Genomic DNA, 20,099 nt, shown 5'->3' with positions numbered 1-20,099 from the left:
AAATATATACATATATATGTACATATAAAATGTATGTATGTATGATTTATGAAAATCCCACTACTTCCCAATTCATTGCTTTTCTACAGAGTAGCTCTGAGTCTTTAACCATAAATATGATCTTTCTTTCTATCTTTAACCTCTTTGAAGGTAGATGCCTAACAGTAGGATTTCTGGACCAAGAGTATGAGTATCTTGGGTATGTTTCTTAGCATACTTATAAATCAGTAAACAATTATTAAATACTCTATTTTGTACTAGACATTATGATAGGTATCATGGATACAATAGCAAAAAATCAAAAGCTAGTAAAGGTCAGAGATGGATTTACAAAAACCAGATCTTTTAGTCATTAAGCTCTATTCTCTAAATAAGCCACAATTATACCCAAGTTCTAATGACAACACTTAGGGTGTTATTGGCATCCTGCTTGCTGGGTTCCTTGCAAAGTCTACTCATCAACTTGTTGAATTACAACTGCTTAATGAGGTACTCATATGAGGGAATTACCAGCAGAAGAAAAGTCCCAGTAGGACATCCTGGAGGTCAGTAGGACTGATGGTTGAAAAGACTTTCCTTGAAAAATGGGGCCAGCAATACTCTGATCTTCATTTATCTTGGCCAAAGACAGGGCTGATGGAAACACAGAATGTAGGAAGAAAGAAAAAAGTTTGATGCTTAAAAAAGGAAAATAGACAATGAAGATGTATTTAGATCCTGTCAGGATATAAACTCTGTAAGGAAACTGATTTTGTCTTTTTTACTTTATATATTTATTGCCAAAAAAGTGTTTTGCATATAATGTGTGTAATAAATGTTTGCTAATCTTATTGTATTTGGATTTGTAATTAATATAAATAAATTAATTTCTTTCAGGGTCAGAAAAAGGTTAGGACACCCTATTTCTATTCTCTTCATGTGTACCCAAGTGAAGTACCTTGTATCCAGTAAGTATTCTTGAATTCAAATATTTTTTTTTCTCTGTAGTGACCTGAGATGATGTGACCTTTATTGGAAAACATGCCATTTGACAGAAAGAAGAAAGGTATAAAACTGAAGAATAAAAATGGAATTTTCTATTTACTTCCGCAATCTGGCTTAATATGCCTTTACACAAGATTTCCTGGAATAACCTCTAAAACAAAATTTAGGTATAGTGCATGTCTGGGTGTTCTAACAGAGTAGTAGATATTCCTCCACCACAAAAGAAATAACAAAAGGGATGCTTAAAATATAAAAGACTCTCAAACATGAATTAACACATATAAACTACAACCCAACACCTCTATATAAAGACCAGAAAGTAGAATATATATTGCCTGGAGATTTTAAAAAATTGTTTATTTATTTTACTTATAATTTATGGAATAAAGCAAATATTTCCACAATATAGCATCATTTAAAAAAAAAAAGATGATTGCACTCCAAAGTGTAAGTCTATTATGTACAACTTGCTATTTCCTACCTTTTTAGGCTTCTTACACCTAATTCCTATTAATGTATCTTTAATCCAGTAACAATGACCTCTTTTGTTCCTCACACAAGGCTCTCCATCTCCCTTTGTGTATTTCCACTGATAGTCCCCATGTTTGGAAATCATTTCTCCCATTTCTCCCTCATCTCTTTATCCTGACTTCCCTCACTTCTTTCAAGATTGAATCTTCTACAGGAAGACTTTCCTGAGCCTCCTTAGTACTAATGTCTTCTTTCTGTTGATTATTTCCTCATATATTCCATATGTATGTGTGTATATATATATATAATTCACACACACAAATAAAATTTGTATAGTTGTTTGCATACTGTTTTCCTCATTAGACTGTGAACTCCTTGAGAATAAAAATTGTTATATAGTTCTCTCCTCCACACTGTGAGCTGTGGGGATGTGGAGGAGAGGTGTGTTGTGTTAGAAGCATATCATGCCTTCCCATCTCTCCAATATGGAAAATCCTTATAAAATATTTTGGACCTCCCTTCATACCAGAAAAGAATTCTGAATTTTTTTTCTTTTTCTCTTATGGGGTATTTACAGTACCTTATTATAAAATTTGGGTTAAGTATTTATTCATGGACTCTGTGTTGTCTGCTGCTCTTGTATTGTCTGTGGCTTCCACAAAACTTCCCCCAAATCCCCCATTTCATTTTTTATGCCAACCTGCTATATATATATATATATATCAAACTGCCATGAGAAAAGTTATGCTATGGAAGAGGTAATTGTATTTGCTTTTTCTTGTATCTAAAGTCTTGCCACAAAACTGATACTTAATAAATGTTTGTAATCTAGATTTACAGATATTTTATGTTTATATTATATCTCTACTGTTTGGGCAACTTATTCAAGGGTTTAAAGTCCATATTTTCTGCAATCAAACTTGCATGGTTCATCCTCATAGTTTAAGGTAATTTTCTGCTCTGGAAGAGTGTAGTTGGGGGAACACCATCCACAGGGCAATTGGTACCTGATTGAATGATACAAGAAATCTTAGGAAAGCTGCTGAGTTTGAAAACCCCCATCTTTCGGGAATCTTATTTGCTATTTGTGCTGGTTGTGTATGGTGGGGTGGGATGGAATAGGGTAGGTTAAAAAAAGTCACAAAGCTAGACAGCCAGGGATTGAGATCAAATTTCATGCTCATTTAGTCAAGTATGTGTTTTTAATGTGTCCAAGAGAAGCTAATGCTTGTGAGGAGGAAGGGAGAGAGATTTCCCTCCACTGGTACCTCCTCCTCACCCTGGCCTCTTACTGGAAATGCAAGGCAGAGGTTGCCTCAGTCCCTGAGAGGCATGTTCTGAATAGAGGAAATGATGTCTCCTAAGTTCCATTTATAGTCTATCCTGTGTGGATGACTTTTGCTCACTCAGTCACCAATTATTTTCCATACAGCTTGTTACATAGATCAAGGGACTAACTGGGATCCTCTAGCAAGGGACTGTCAACAAAAATGGTCTGAGTTCCAATGGAAAACAGTCCAATTCAACCCCTTACTGTACTTGTGTGTAAGTGTGTATTTCTTTCTGTTTGTAATAGATTTCTTAGTTAGAATTATCTATTATTTTTATACATTTGTTTATGAGTTAAAGGTTCTCTCTTCCCCTCTAAATTGTACATTGTAGTACATATATTATATTGTAGTAAATATATTTCTCTTTCAAAGAGAAATCTGTGTATATGCCAGTGAGAGAGACAAAGATAGACAAAGAAACACACACACACACACACACACACACACACACACACACACACACAGAGAGACAGAGAGAGACAGAGAGAGAGAGAGAGAGAGAGAGAGAGACAGACAGACAGACAGACAGACAGATAGACAGAGATTTCCTGGATTCAGGTCTTCTATGTGACATATTATTGTCAAGGTCAGAAGAACACTTGCTTTGTTTTATGAGAAACGTTTTGGAGAATTCTAGGGAGCAGTATCTTTGCAATGTGGAAATTATAATGGGTATCCAAGGGAGGTTATTCATCTTTTCCCCTGGGGACATTTTAGACTCAAGATAACAATCTATTTCCCTGGGAAGTTCTTGGCATTGGATGATAATCTTCTAATGCCCTTCCTGCCTTAGCATCATGTATACTTTATCTTCTTGCTGTAATATTATAAGGACTTGTGATTCACTGGTTTCAGTGAATTTCAGGTTAGTAGGACTGAGGGAACTACTAACATCTATCTCCTCAATTTTGACTGTCTATAGATAAGCAAGGGGGTAGCTAGATGGTACAGTGGAAAATCAATGGGCCTGGAGTCGGGAAGACTCATGTGTCCAACCTCAAACACTTACTATCTGTGTGACTCTGAGCAAATCACTTAATCCTAATTGCCTCAGTTTCCTCATCTGTAAAATGAGCTGGAGAAGGCAATGACAAATCACTCCAGTTATGTTTGCCATAAAAGCCCGAAATAGAGTCACAAACATAGGCACAACTCAACAGCAACAACAGATAAGCAGAAGAATTCATGAACTTGATATTTTTTGGGGGGGGTTAATTGTTTTTCAATATATTTGAGTTTTTGGTAATCCTATTGATTTTATGAGTTTAAAATCAAGGTGTCTGTGGGTTTCACCAGATTGCCAAAGGGATCCATTATGAGACACAAAAAAGTTAAAAACCTTTCACCTAGAGTCAAGATTGCTGTATCATAATGAATAGGAAACAGGTTATAACTTTTATCTCATATCCATATAGCTAATATAATAACATTCTTCTTGTGAATCAAAGAATATTTCTTCTGAGATCAAGGTCTTTAACCTTTAGGAATGGGTTATTTCTCCAGTTACTACTATATTGGGAAGCACCTTTCCTTGGAAGCAATTTATCAGGAAACTGGGCTCTGTCTCAGTTCTTTAAATTTCATATCCCTTCTAAGTTCCATTGCTATTTCTTTTTATGGATACTATTTATTTGAGGTAATTTGTGAAAGTATGATTTGGAATATTCTTATTATATCACATAAATAGCTTAAACTTACATGAACAGCTAGGTGACTCAGTGGATAGTACACTGGGCTTGGAATCAGGAAGCCTCATGTTCATGAGTTCAAATCTGGTCTCAGACCTTTACTAACTGAAAACTAAGTGATCTTAAGTCACTTAACCCTATTTGCTTCAGTTTCCTTATCTGTAAAACACGATGGAGAAGGAAATAGCTAGCCATTCTAGTGTCTTTGCTAAGAAAAACTAGAAAAGAGTCACTAAGAGTTGGATATGTTTAAAAGATCCCAACATCATTATCTATCTCTTGAAAAATATAATCCTCCTGTTAAATTCTTCTTTGAATTCAAGGAGCTATTCTTTGCAAAAACCCTTCAAACAGCATGACTTCCTCAGACAGGTGGTAATTTATTGTTAGCAGTTATGAAATGGTCTGTTTTGGAGGAAACAAACAGAAAATAAAAATCTCCTTTAAAGCATTCAGCTAAGTGTTTTGATTCAGAAAATGACAAGAAAGTTTGGATTTTGAACATTTTGTAAATACCATAGTAGCAACTTCAGTAATTGAAGGGATGTGAAGACAAGCCAAATGGAAAGAAGCTTTGATGTTAAGATGATGGAAAATGTTCAGTTAAGTAGAAAATATTGAAGGTAATGAACAAACTAACAAGGAGCTGGGAAAATTATGTTTAAATAACCAGGAGTATCTAATACATCAAAGTGATTGACAGGGATTTGTAAAGCTATTAAGGATGTTTTTGGAGAGTATATACCACTATAATTCAGAATACCTCCAGTGATGATGACATGTTTTTTGTTTATAGGTTGAGGTTTGGCAGATGAGACACATAAAGTAAAAAGCCTATGTGTTAAAAAAAAAATCTTATGCTCTGGCTGTTGACAATTTTAAAAGTTTATACATATTTACATGCATGGGAGCATGATGCACATGTACTCTAAGAAAATAAATTGACATAAAAAGTTGTGACTTTATAAAAAGTAGAGGAGACAAGGATGCAGCTGATGGAACATCACAGACAGAAAAATGGAGTGGTGCCATTTCTCTGGAGCGAAGAAAGCCAGACTCTTAAATCATAATTATGCCACACTGCTCTGCCTTTTCTAAGAGAGAATGTGAGAAAAACACACCTTTCTATATTGAGCACCAAGCAAGTTATTTATACTTTTTTCTCCCCTTAAAGGGGGTGTTTTAGAAAGGAGTAGAAAATAACAAAGACTATCCTCAGATAGGGCAATATAAATATCATACTATATTTGAATTAAGGGTGTTATAAGGATTAATTAGTTAGTTGATGGGTCAGCTTTTTTTCATACACTTGAACCAGAATAGTTAATATATATATATATATATATATATATATATATATATATATATATATATGTAATATCTCACAGGACACAAGGTAGAGCATCATATAAGCAAAATAATTATAGCAGCCAAGTGAGCCAAGTGTTAAGATTTAGTCACATTAACAACTTCAGATATTCAGGTTAAAGGCCCAGTTTCCCCAGGATTAGTTATTTTAGTATGATTGATTCTTTCAAAGGAGCACACGCACACACACACACACACACACACACATACATACTTGCATTCCTGTGTGCATATGTACCATGTAATATATTGGATAAAGTGATGAATTGATTGGAGTCAGTAAGATTTGTTTTTTTTTCTGTTTCTGACACTTACTAATTACTTAATCATAGGAAAATCACTTTACTTGTCTAAGCCGCAGTCAGGTCCTCCAAATGATGTTAGCTTGTGATCTGTGTTGGTTTCCACCAGTCAAATCACAGGTACACATGTGTATACCACAGGTACATATGTGTATATATAAATATAGGTTTACATGAGAGTGTATGCACACACATACACATGCACACAGAAGAAACAAACATTTTTTAGAATACTAATTTGAGAGACAGTAGAGAGATAGATTCAAATCTTCATCTAGCACCTGCTAACTGTGTGAGTATGGGCAAAAAATGTATTTGGACCTTGGCATACTCATCTGTATAATGGTTATAAAAATATCTGTTGTATCTATCTCACAAAATCATTATGAGGATAAACAATGAATGTAAAATGCTTTATAAAATTTAAAGCAAAATGTAAATATCAGTTCTTATTAATATTATTTTTGAAAATCAGTGTGGAATGTGTATTTGTTTATCATTGCCAAACTTGAGAAAATAGGAATCATTTCACCATTAGCTTCATTTTAAATTGTCATATATTTCTACTTATTCAGGGAATAAAAGAAATCAATTAAAAGCAAAAAAATCTAAGGTTCCATGGGTGACAAGACAACAATGAATAATTGGTAAGTGAGAAGACCTTTGAGTCAAGAAAAATAGAATACTGAGAAATAGAGGGAACAAAAGGTATATTTAAATCTCTATACCTACTTTCATGTTATGTTAGTCCTTGATTTGTCACCACCTTCTGACTGGCTGTCTGCCTTCAGCTTATTGGTTCACTTCTCCCCCATCAGTTAAAAGCCATAAAAGGCAGGTCTAGATGCAATGGAGATTGAGGAGAGCATTTGGGAATGAAGCTGGTTTTGAATGTTGGGTTTCAGAGTCACTGATAAATAAGAAGGAAATTGGTGTGCTAATGTTAATGAGTTTGAGAGTAAGATCAAAAGAGTAGAACCTGAACTGAAGGGGTGTGTGTGTGTGGAGAGAGAGAGAGAGAGAGAGAGAGAGAGAGAGAGAGAGAGAGAGAGAGAGAGAGAGAGAGAGAGAGAGAGAAAGAGAGAGAGAGGCAGGCTTTAATTTGGATCTAAGACTGAAAAGGGGCCTTGGAAAGGGTGTTTGAATTCTGTTTTACTGTGTTTTTTCCTCTCTAGCTCTTATACTGTCGTCTTATATATTTATGTTAACTGCCTAAGCTAAGAATGTCTGATGAGTAATGTCCAGCAGACATAAACCTCCCTATTACTCACTGAAAATTATAATGATTAAATATCAATTTAATGATTTTTTTTAACAGTGGAAAAGAGGATAGCCAGAATAGTGTTGCCTTAGCTAGATATTATTACTTGATAGGGATGACAGGAGTAGAATCCAATTACTGTGGTGGGCTAAGAATTATTGAAGAAATTATCAAAGAAGGAAACAAAGCAATTAATGAGTAATATAAATAGTATTTCCATGAAAGGTCCATCAAAGATTTTATACAGTGGGACCATAGATCATAAGCTTTGGGTTGTAATGGACCTTAGAGGTCTTTTTGTTTAACTACTTTATTTTACAGATGAGGAAATTGAGATCCAGAGAGAGAAAATCATATGCTTATGTAATTACATGCAAATAGTAAATGGTTGAGTTGAGATTTGAATCTAGATCCTTTGACTTCCAACCTAATGCCACACTATTTCATTTAAAATCCCTTCCTTTTTTTTAAATTTTGAAAGGTTTTATTCATTTTGAGTTTTACATTACAGATGTTGGGGAACATGGTTTTGTTAGGAATGTTTTGTGTGTGTGTGTGTGTGTGTGTGTGTGTGTGTATGTATGTCCTATTGTATGGAAGGGAGTGTTTTAATAAATAAATTTGTGTTTCTGTTAGTTACTCTTTTATAGAATTTCTAGTTTTCAGTCATTAATTCTCTTTACTGCTCTCCTATAGGATAGTTTCTCTCTTCTATGTAGCTTAAATTTGGAGATAAGGAAAACGAGGCATACCAGAATCACCTTGATGGTTAATTAAATATCCTCTAAGTTCCCTGTCAGTTTTAAATCTTGATCCATTATTTTAACTAAGGGGCTATATATATATATATAGGACCTGAAACACAGCTCAGAATATTTTCAAGTATGCATATACTAATTATTCAAATTGTATGATGTAATGATGGAAAGAGAGGATTCTCATTCAGGTCATATTTCTTAAGTTTACTACTTGGATGGGATTGATTAAGTCACATAACCTTCCTGAGTCTCAATTTTATCAGCTACAAAAGGAGGGGCATTGAATTAAGTAGCCTCTGGGTATTTACCAGTTGTAAATATGCTACCATGTGATAAAAAAGGCCAATGCTCTAATCTTTCACTGTCTAGCCAAGATTTGAATAAGAGTGACTCATCAACAGTCTAAAAACTACCATTATGGCATTTAGGGTTTCCTCCCTAACTATAAAATTCTCCAGTTTAAAAAAACCCAAAGCCATAAAATAGTAATTTCTATGAGTATAATCCACCATTTCCATTCAAAGGAACTGAGCAGGCAAAGCAGATATTCAAAAATCCCTTAGCATCAGAAACTGTTTTATTGCAGATTTTATGATTTCAAATTTTATCACACATATATTTATAAAAGTGCACATATGCATATATAAACATAAGTATGCACACATATATGTATACACATAAATGTACACACACGTATGTATTTTTATCAGTTAGAGTTAATCCATTATATTCTCCCAAACTCTCTTTGACTTGCTATGGAGAAAACCAATAATAGAATATGTTAAGTTACCAAGAATCACCTGTTCAATGGGAACTGTAATAACTAAGTTGTATGTTTCAATTTACAAAGAGTAGAATTTACTTTTAGCCCAAATTAATTTAATTACAAAGAAGAATGAGATGTTAAACTCATGTATTTCTGAAAAAAGGCACTGGAGCCTGAGAGCAATTTAATGGGTTCTAATTGGACTGGAAATGTCTGGATGAGCTCTGATTAATTTTGCCATAGGCATCATTTTCAATGGCAAAAAGGAAGATGTGAAACATTGTGCAGGCTGCAGGGAGACACTCATTTTATATGTTTGTTCTCAAATAACTGATTTCACAAATATTTGCATTTATATTTTAGTCATTCAATTTGATTCAACAAAAAAATCTTAAGTACCTACTGTGTACCGATCATTTTACTAGACCCTGTGGGAGATGTAATTTAAATAAATTGAAAAGAAAAGACAAAAAGAGCAGTTAGAAAGCTATTTCAAGAGTCCAACCAGTATAATCACAGAAAAGGAAAATAATAAAATATCAAGGAAATGGAAAAACTGGGACACTAATGCACTGTTGGTGGAGTTGTGTACTGATCCAAACATTCTGGAGAACAATTGAAACTATACCTCAAAGGGTTATCAAACTATATACCCAGCAAAATCACTATTAGATCTCTTTCCCAAAGAGATTTTTTAAAAAAAGGGGAAAGAACTTATTTATATAAAAATATTTATAGCATCTATTTTTTTGTGGTGGCTAAGAATTGGGAATGCCCATCAATTGAAGAATGACTGAGCAAGTTATCGTATATGCTTTTGTAAAATTTTAAATCTTAAAACTTTTGAACTTAAGTACAAGAAAAAAACATTGCCACGTATACAACAGAACATAGGAGAGGTTTCACTATGCCATTTCCAGAAAACCTGTATAGTAAATGCCATCATTGCATTCAAATCTATCCATCTTTTCCTTGTTTCCTTGTTACTTTTGATCTCTACTTATTAACTTTTTTAACTCCTCCCCCAACTCCTCCCAAAGAAGACTTCAATCAAGTATAGTTATATACACATATATACATACACATATACACACATACTTATACAACATTTATATTTAAGTATTTAAAATCATACACATATATTCACATATACACTTATATATTTAAGTCCATATCATGCTTATCTTCATCTGTCTTTTTTCTCTGAAGGTGGATAGCATCTTCTTTCAGAAGTTCAAGTCTTTTCATGCTATTCTAAATCAACCAGCTCATCATTTCCTATACACAGTAATATTCCAACCCAATCACTTTTTATCTGATTGTCCATGAAAGTCTCTTTCCAATTTTCATCTATTCTTAGCAGCATATATTTTATTTTTCAAGAAAACTTTAATTTAAAATAATCAAAATTATCCATTTTGCACTTCAACAATGCTCTCATCTTATGATATGGTTTAAGGTCTGATACTACTGAATCTGTTTCCTTTACATCTTTCTTTCCCTGGTCTCTTTGAAGTTTCTGATTGTTCTTTCAAGTAAATTTTGTTATTATTTTTTTCTAACTTAGATAATTTTTTTAGTAATTTAATTGGAATGGCATAACATAAATAAATTAGGTAAAATTGTCATTTTAAAAATTATATTGTGGCAGCTGGATGGTACAGTGGATAGAACACTGGCCCTGGAGTCAAGAATACCTGAGTTCAATCTGACCTCAGACACTTAATAGTTGCCTAACTGTGTGACCTTGGGCAAGTCACTTAACTTCATTACCCTAAAATAAATAAAATTTTAAAAAAAGCTTAAAAAATTATGTTGATTTTACCTACCCATGAAATAGTAAATGATAATTATTTAGATCTTACTTGTATAAAAAGAATTTTATGTTTACTCTCATAACATTCAGGTATTTTATTCTGTCTAGTTATTTTAAATGTTTTAAAACAATATTGAATAATATTGCTAGTTTTTCTGTTTTTCTCTTTTGATTAAATCTATTTTAGCTTTAAGTTTGAAATGATTACTTTTTTCTATATAATAAATTCTACTTCTGACCTTTTTAAATATTTTTATTGCATTTCCTGAAAGTAACATATTGTTGAATTAAAATTTTTAATCTGTTATCACTTTCCACTTCATAGGTCATTTCATCCCAACCACATTCTAAACCATAATTACTTATTATATATTTTCCTCCTTCCTATTTTTCCCCTCATTTCCTTCTCATTATATTCCTATCCCTCCTCTCTTCTCTGCTTTACTTCTACTCATTAGTTACCTTAGCTTCCTATCCCTTTACCTAGTCACTTCTCCATGAATGTCTCCTTTATCTTCCCCCTTTCCCTACCCTTTCCCTCACCCTTTTGTTTCTTTCTGAAATCAGAAGATTTTAAAACCTTCCAGATATACATGTTCTCTTTTTAACCCATTTCCAATGAGAGTAGGGTTTCAGCATTACCTACCCTTCTCCTACAAGTTACTGTATTTTTTCCTTTTTTTTGCCTCATTAATATGAGATAAGTTGCTCCTTTTTAAATTTTCCTTTCTTTCCATTTTACTTTTTTAGACTCACCCCATTATACTTGGTTCAGCCCAAACCTTTCTTTCAGACTAGCTAAATAAAAATGATAGTCATAAGAGAACTGATATTATTTTCACATATAAAATTTAAAAAATTTGGTCTTTTTATGTCACATACTTTATCCTTAAAACTTACTTTATATTTCTACTGATTGATATGTGTGTGTATATATATATATATATATATTAATTTTTCCCTTACTTTCTGATGTCACAGCTACCTGTCAAATGGTTAAATGTCCATTCATTTTTTCCCCCATTCAGAATTATATTTCAGTTTGCTGGGTAAGTTGGGTTTGGTTGAAACTCCAACTCTTATGCTCTATGAAATATAGTATCCAAGACCTATGGTGTATCATTGTAGTAGTAGCAAACTTTTGTGTAATCCTTACTGTAGCTCCGCAATATTTAAATATTTTTTTCTTATTGCTTCCAATATTTTCTCCTTAATTTGGGAATTTTGAAACTTGGCTACAATATTCCTCTAAGTTTTCCTCTTGGGATCTATTTCAGGTGTTGGATTGATTTTTAAAAAAAAAATCCTCTTTGTCTTTTTGTTCTAGAATGTCATAATAATTTCTTATAATATTATATTACATATATTATAATATTATATAATAATTGTTCTTTTCAATCATAATTTTCAGGCAGTCTGACTATTTGCATATTATTTCTTCTCAATCTGTACTCTAGATTAGTTGTTTTTCTGATGAGATGTTTCACATTGTCCTCTATTTTTTCATTATTTTATTTTATTTTATTTTATTTTATTTTATTTTATTTTATTTTATTTTATTTTATTTTATTTTATTTCTTTGTGTCTTAGAACATTATTAGTTTACCTTTTTTCAAGTCTATTTTTTTAAAATTTATTTAACGCAATGGGGTTAAGTGACTTGCCCAAGGTTACATAGTTAGGCAACTATTAAGTGTCTGAGGCAGGATTTGAGCTCAGGTCTTCCTGACTCTAGGGTTGGTGCTTTAATCACTGCACAACCTAGCTGTCCCTCAAGTCTAATTTTCAAGGAATTATTTTCTTTCTTAAGTTTTGATTCTCTATTTCAAGTTGGTTGACTTTCTTTTCATAATTTTCTTGATTTTTTTGGATTACTCTTATTTTTTCCTAATTTATTTATTTGATTTTTGGAGTTCTTCCAACAATTATTTTCTAATCCAGCCTTAGCTCCTGACTCTCTGAACTACTTTTCACCTTCCCCCCCCATTATTCCCCATTTTGAACAGGTGACCCCTTTTATCAGCACCCTTTTAGGGGTTGGTTTTCTCATTAGAATTTAGCATCTTGAGGACGGAGACCACCTTTCTTTTTGCCTGTATTTGTATAAAAAATACTCAATTTATCTAGAAATGGTACAAAGAAAAGCCCAGTTCTATAGAATGAAATCATTTTTATAAGAAACTGATCCTATCTAGGCTTTACTTTTGTTTACAAGGGTGTTTATAGATTACCCTATTAAAAACTTATGAAAGTGCCAGTATTCCCATTTAATGCTAATCTGATATTTCTCAATGAAAATGGAGTGACTTTTTTAAGCTCCATTATCTTCCTCTGAATATGAACCCAGATTTTCTCTTATCTCGATAGTGGTTATCTGTGGTGAGATTTCTCCTTTGCTTGATCATTGAATTTATTATTATATTATTGTTATAATTATCATCATTATTATTAATATTAGCTATTAGTGTGATCAAGTTTTTGCCTATATGTTTGGGGAATAATGCCCCAAGTTTCAGTTTGTTCTTTCTAAGTTCCATCCTAGGGCTCAACCTTGACCTCTCTTCTCTGCTCCTAAGACACAGCTAGAGTCCTTGGTAACCCTGTCTGCTGACATTTTGCATACTCTACTGTATCATCTGAGAGACAGCACAGTGTAATGCATCAGGTGCCAGAGATAGGACAACTTGGTTATCATATTTGGTTTCTGGCATTTATTGACTATGTTACTTTGCTCAAGTTCCTTATCCTGTTTAGGGTCCAAGTTTCTTCAATTCCTTTCCAGTTTTAAATTATGATTATCATGAGGAATCATCAGTGTAAGGGACTGTTGTGTGTGGGAGTACTGTAAAGCTTCATCACCTGGTGTCTTCTAGCACCAGAGCATTATTTACTGATTGATTGTAGAATGCCATGGGAGTGGGAGTGGACCAGGGACTGGGGAGGATATTTAAGCACTTGTATTTGGTTTAATAAACAGAGAACTTGGAGATCTAGGAGAATTTTAAGGAGACCTTGTCATCCTCATCTTCCTTGTCTCCTACCCCTTCAATGTTCTCCTGGGTAGGGATAGGCTAGTCGGCATGAACCTAACACTTCCTGAGCAGCTAGTCTAACAGCAACTTAACACATCAGAATTGTGAGGAATCTTAAAGTTTATCTAGCACCCAAGTTATTAGCCTTTTTTCATGTCATAGACCCCTTTTACAATCCAGTTAAGACCCTCCCTTTAGAAAAATGTTTCATTGCCTAAATTCATAATGGAAGAAAATGTTACACTTTAATTAGAGGTCAGTGAAGGTAGAGTTGTAATTTTTTTTCTACCCAAGTTCATGGATTTCAGGAAATCTATTTAGAGACCCCTTGGTGATCTATGCATCTTAAATTGAGGCCCTCACAGCCAATGCCTTAATTTTAATATCAACAACCGCAACAGTTTTATTCATAAAATTATGAAATATTTCTAACTCACTTTCATAAACATTTTTTTCCATGTTGATTCCCATAGTAACATTTTAGGAAAAGCAAGTTTTATTAATTTTATTAATTGATGAATTAATTTTATTAAATCATTTTCATTTTTTATTAAGAATTTATTCATATTTCATAAATTTGGAATCTGAGGCATAGAGAGCTTAGCAAATATGGCCTAAGTGACAAAACTGGTAACAAGACTTCTATTAGAACCTTCTAACTTCAAGATTGCAAATAGAGAGAGAAGAGTATATATCTTACCCAGAATTATAGTAAAGCATCTGCAGTCAGAATCCCTTGCTTAAACATTTGTGTCCAGGATCTTCTCTACTACCCCTTGATGTCTCTAGGAAATTGATTGCAATTTTTTAGACTAAGAAATATATTTTCATCTTGAATTTAAAAGGATAGACTATCCACAATGATTAAATAAACCAAATAATTCATCTCACTTTTTGTTTGATTAACACAGTATAGAAAAATGGTTATTTTGCAATTACTCAATTCTTTTGGCCAATATAGACAGCTAAATGTCATAATTTAGCCCCTAAAATGAATCATATTCATTCTTGTTTTCTATAGTAATGAAATAATTTGGATAATTATATACATAATCATAATGGAATAGAATTATCACAGTGTTTTCTACAGTATGAAGAAATATTTGGCCATTATAATTCTCAGAGACCTTTTACAAAATTATAGAAAGAGATACAATTTACTTCAGTCAAAGGAAGACCTTCATTGAAGAAATTACAGATTCTTGAATTAGTGAAGTATGAAATAATTAGTCACTAAATGAGAAAATAGGCTAAAGTCACTAAATGAGAAAGTAGAAAATATCTTAGAATTTAGAATATATTAGCTAGCATGATCAATAAGACACACATAAAATGTATGTTTATATTTAAGATCCATAAACATAAAATGATTATTTGGAGCTTTTAAAATCAGGGTAATTTTTAAAAATATGAATTGAGATAAAGAATCACACCCTTGTAAACAAACAAAAGTAAAGCCTAGATTGGATCAGTTTCTTATAAAATGATTTCATTCTATAGAACTGGGCTTTCCTCTGTACCATTTCTAGATAAATTGAGTATTTTTTATGTAAATACAGGCAAAAAGAAAGGTGGTCTCTGTCCTCAAGGTGCTAAATTCTAATGAGAAAAACCAACCCCTAAAAGGGTGCTGATAAAAGGGGTCACCTGTGCAAAATGGGGAATGATGGGGGGGGGGAAGGTGAAAAGTAGTTCAGAGAGTCAGGAGCTAAGGCTGGATTAGAAGTGAATATGGCTAACACTAGTATTTCCTCTAATTTCCTCCAAAGGCAGATACTAGGAGAACCTCATCAAGCAGAGAAGGAGGTCATAAGGATGGAGGAATCTGCTGTACAAGAATTTTGCTGGTAGGGAGGCAAAAAATAATCCTGGAAGTCTAGGGCTGAGCAAGGCACCCTGGGATTTGGTACCATAGTCATGTTAGAGAAGAAATATTCTTCCTTCTTAGATATGTTGAAGCTCCATCTTATCTTTTGTTTATAGATTACCCTATTAAAAACTTATGAAAGTGCCAGTTTTCCCATTTAATGCTAATTTTATATTAATTTAATTTTAGTTCATAGTCTCTACTTGAATGTTTTTTTCTTTTGGGGGTAGGTTATTTGCAAATAATTATGAACTTAGAAAAATATTTTAAAATATAACTCTTTTAAGTTTTCTGTTCTAAACTAGATTTTATTTTTCAATTTAGAGGTTTGCTGGTTTTCATATAAAAACCTTTCCTTATACAGACATCATTTCCCTCCCCTTTTAAAAATCCCATTCATAGTCCTAAGGGACATCCTAAGGGACACAAAGCTAATGAGAAGAACCTGAATATGTAGTTACAGAATTTTTCACAATTTGTTTCATAGTGTATTCTTGGCAGATGAAGTGTCTCTGAATAAAGTGAAAAGCACATCATTTGCTAGCTTTAGTTGAAAGATTAGATTCAGCATCCTTTCCTGTACCACTGACAAGTATCCCACATATCAGTCTTTCTGGGCTAACAACTTCTTTCTATTGTTAGAGAAAGCATTTTTACTTCATTAGATCCTTTTTGATTGTTGTTCTGTGATACCCATTATACTACTTTCTGAAATGTACTAGTACACTAAGAGTTAATATATTAAAACAGGATTACTTATTTAAAGAAAATACTGTGTTTCAGATACATGCAAGAACTCATTTATTGGATTGATGAACCAGGAGATTATCAAATGGCATTCTGATATAACTAAAATTGCAAGTTGGCCCTCTGAACCTTGCTTAGTTAATACAAGAATATCAGATCTCATAATGACCTCTGAGCTACCTCTAAAGATGCTTTTGTATGTTCCTTCATGTAAATTCCTTTGTTTGTGATATTTTCCCAGTAGAATTTAACTTTATAAAGGAGATTTAAACAAATTGGAAAAATGAATTAATATCTCAAGTGAGGCAAATGCTTAATATTCTTAACAGAGTGCATTTCCTTTGTATTATTTTATGTGATATTATGTAACTCAGTGGAGAGAGGGAGGGTGGACCTGGAATCAAGAAGATCTGAGTTCAAATCTGACATCAGTAGTTGTGATCTTGGGCAAGTCACTTAATCCTGTGTATATTAATATGCTGGTAAAGGAAATGGAAAACCACTCTAGAATCTTTGCCAAGAAAACCTCATGGACAGTATTATCATTTTGTGGTCTGGGGTCATGAAGAGGTGGACATGACCAAGTGACTAAACACAAATAAGAACAACAAGACTATTTATAGGGAAGCAGAGCTCTGCTCCACAACATCTCTGGTATTATTTTCAATCAACAAATATTTATCAGTATCCCCTGTTCACAGAATTTAGATGGCCTGGTTTCTGCTCTCAAGAAGTTTATAACATACTGTTTCTTATTTGTTATATTATTTTAAGTTTTTACATTGGATGTGGAGTTGGAAAGGACCTCAGGGCCCTGTTTAGCTAGTAAAATCTCTTCATTTTGGAGATGGAAAAATTGCAGTGTAGGAATTTCAGATGACTTGTTCAATGTCACAGATTTGAACACAGGTCTTCTGATTCTAGTCCAAGTAGTCATTCCACTGGCTTCAATTGCCTCTCTACATTTATATATCTATCTATAGTATATCTATATGTATATCTATATCATCTATATCATCTATATCTATATCTATATCTATATCTATATCTATATCTATCTATATATCTTTGAGTCCTCTCTAACTCTTTGTGGCCCCATTTGTGGTGTGTTTTTGTTTTTTTTTTTTTTGACAAATATACTAGAGTGCTTTTCCATTTTCTTCTCCAGCTCATTTTACAGACTGAGGCAAATGGAGTTAAGTGACTTGCTCAGGCTTAAACAGCTAGTAAATGTCTGAGTCTGGATTTGAACCCAGAAAGATGAATCTTTCTGACTCCAGGGCCAGGTCTCTGTACCCCTTAGTTGCCTTGTTTTTAATAGAGGTTGTATTTTGTAAGTTGATTTATTGTATAAGTCACATTCTGTGGAGTGCTAAGCACTGGAGATACAAAGAAAAAGGAACAAGAGTCCCTGTCCTCAAAGGGCTTTGGTATTTTGGGGAACAAATATTAAAGCAAAAGCAGAAAAGCTTTGGGCTAGTAATTTTCCCTTATTGACTCCTTAAGTAAATCTGATGACATAGTTTAGTCTAAGTTACCCATTATTCCTTAGACTTGGAATAGCCTTGTTTCTTCTTCAGAACTTTACTTCCTATTGAAAAATCTTTAATGGATTACTCTTCCCCACTTCTACCTTTTTCAAACATCCTAGCAATCCTTCATCACACATGAATATATTTTCGACCATATATTTACTTATATATTTCTGTCATCTCTGTTAAGTATTGTGTGTATTTTCCTTGCCTTCTCATTAGAATGTCCTTTCCATTTTCTATATATCAAATCATTGACCTTATGCTGTTCAACATTTTTATCACTGACTTTTTAGATGCAGGTTTTGTATGGCACACCCATCAAATTTGCAGATGACATGAAAATGGCAAGCTAGGTGATATAGTAGACAGCTAGCTGGTACATTGTTCTAGTCATAAAGCCAAGAAGCCTTGAATTCAGATATGACCTCAGACACTTAAAAGTCTTAACCTTTCTATTCCTCAATATCTTCATCAGTAAAATGGGGACAATACACTTATCTCAGGATTGTTATAAGATCAAATGAAGCACTGCAAGCCTTAAAGAATCATTATATTATTATTATTATTATTATTATTATTATTATTATTATTATTATTAATAGACAGTGAATAACTTGGAGTCAAGAATACCTGAGTTCAAATTTTTCCTCAGACATTTCTTAGTTTTAAAACTCTTGGTGGGGTAATTAACCTTCCCTCAAATGAAACTATGTCCTAAGGATGTTGTGAGAATCAAATGAGATAATATATGTAAAATGCTTTGTAAATTTTAAAATGTTATGCCAATTTTAGCAATGATTATTACGGATAATAGAAAAAAATGTAAGAATATTTCAATAGGCTAGAATTGTGAACTGCATTAAATTAATTGATAATTAATAAGGATAGATATGAAATTCTACATTTGGGTTCCAAAAAAGTCAACTTTGTAAATTTAGGATGAGGGATAAATGGTTAGAGGCAAGTACTTTGTCAAAAACCTACATGTTTTAAGTGGTTTGCAAGTTCAGTATGAATCAAGAGCCTTTCAACAGCTGTCCTCTATCCTTGGGGTGCACTTGCTTCTGTTTCCACCTCTTATAAATCTTACCTTCAAGGCTTGGCAAGTGGCATTACATTCCTGAAGCCTTCCCTAAATTCCCCCTACCCTTCATTAAGAGTCTTCTCTGTCTTCCCAAATTACTTTAGTTTTTCTTTTCTTTTCTTTTCTTTTTTTTTTTTTTTTGTAAATTGTCTTTTGAAGTTCCACCAAAAGGTGAGGACTGTAGCAGAGGGAGAAGGGTGGGACTGTTAGTCTTTCCAGCCTTCCTGAAATTCTAAGCATTTCTAGTCATCTACCTAGAGGTGACAGGCCCTGATCTCAAAGGATGGGGCTTGTGGATAAAAGAGGAGGAAGTCCAGTCAAGTAAATGAGATGAAAAAAAACATGCAGGGAGGACAAAGTTGGCACTATGATGGACAGATGGTAATTCTGAGCCACAATAGGAATTCTGAGCCAGACTGTTGAGGACAATGCAAGTAGGAATGTTGCTTGGTTTGAGCTCTGGGTCTCTGTATGAGCTAGTGACAACATTGTTTTAAAACAAAGTGGATTTTCTTCAGTCAATGTATGACTTCATATTAAAATACAGTCAGTCATTCACGTTTAGGCTCATTTTGTTGGTCTGAATGCTGGGAGTGAGATTGGGAACAGAAAGAAGATAAAAATCCAGATGGGTATTAGATTAAAGTAGAGGTTCCATAAACCCATATTTGAATTTAACAATACAATGTGACTGGGAAGAGGAGTTCAAGCTGAGTACTTATTCAAAGAACAGGTATTAGAGAGTGAAATAATATTCCAGAATAAATTCTTCCTGTGAAACAAGCTAGTAAGAAACAAACTAAGATTGCTAAGGGAGTAAACCATAGGTATTATTTGCACTTGCTGCTGGTTAGAATTATTCTACAGTGAATATTTAGCTTCTGATGCAAGTCATGCCCTGCTATGAAGGGATGGGGATACGTTGTTGAGAAGGGGAAGCTATGTCCCTGAAAGTGAGTAAGCTACTGGGAAGCCTCACCCAAGAATATGGTGGGGAAAAAGTTGGATGAGTATGCTGGGAAGATAATTTGGTTTTATATGACTGACATCTCAGCCTCCCTCATATCTGAGTATCATCTAGTATTTGTT

General features: G+C 33.3%; 1 long non-coding RNA gene across 1 annotated transcript in view; it reads right to left on the bottom strand.

Moving 5' to 3' along the window:
- Nucleotides 1-393: 393 nt before the first annotated feature.
- LOC141521407 (uncharacterized) overlaps nucleotides 394-20,099 on the bottom strand; it is a 38,283-nt gene continuing 18,577 nt past the window's right edge. Inside the window, exons 3-4 of the long non-coding RNA XR_012477924.1 lie at nucleotides 14,478-14,562; nucleotides 394-633 (exon numbers count right to left, since the gene is read on the bottom strand). This is a non-coding gene — a long non-coding RNA (uncharacterized LOC141521407). The remainder of the gene's footprint in view (nucleotides 634-14,477; nucleotides 14,563-20,099) is intronic.

Source organism: Macrotis lagotis, chromosome 1 (assembly GCF_037893015.1).
Source record: "Macrotis lagotis isolate mMagLag1 chromosome 1, bilby.v1.9.chrom.fasta, whole genome shotgun sequence".
Lineage (NCBI taxonomy): Eukaryota > Metazoa > Chordata > Mammalia > Peramelemorphia > Peramelidae > Macrotis > Macrotis lagotis.
This window is presented reverse-complemented; position numbering and strand designations above follow the sequence as displayed.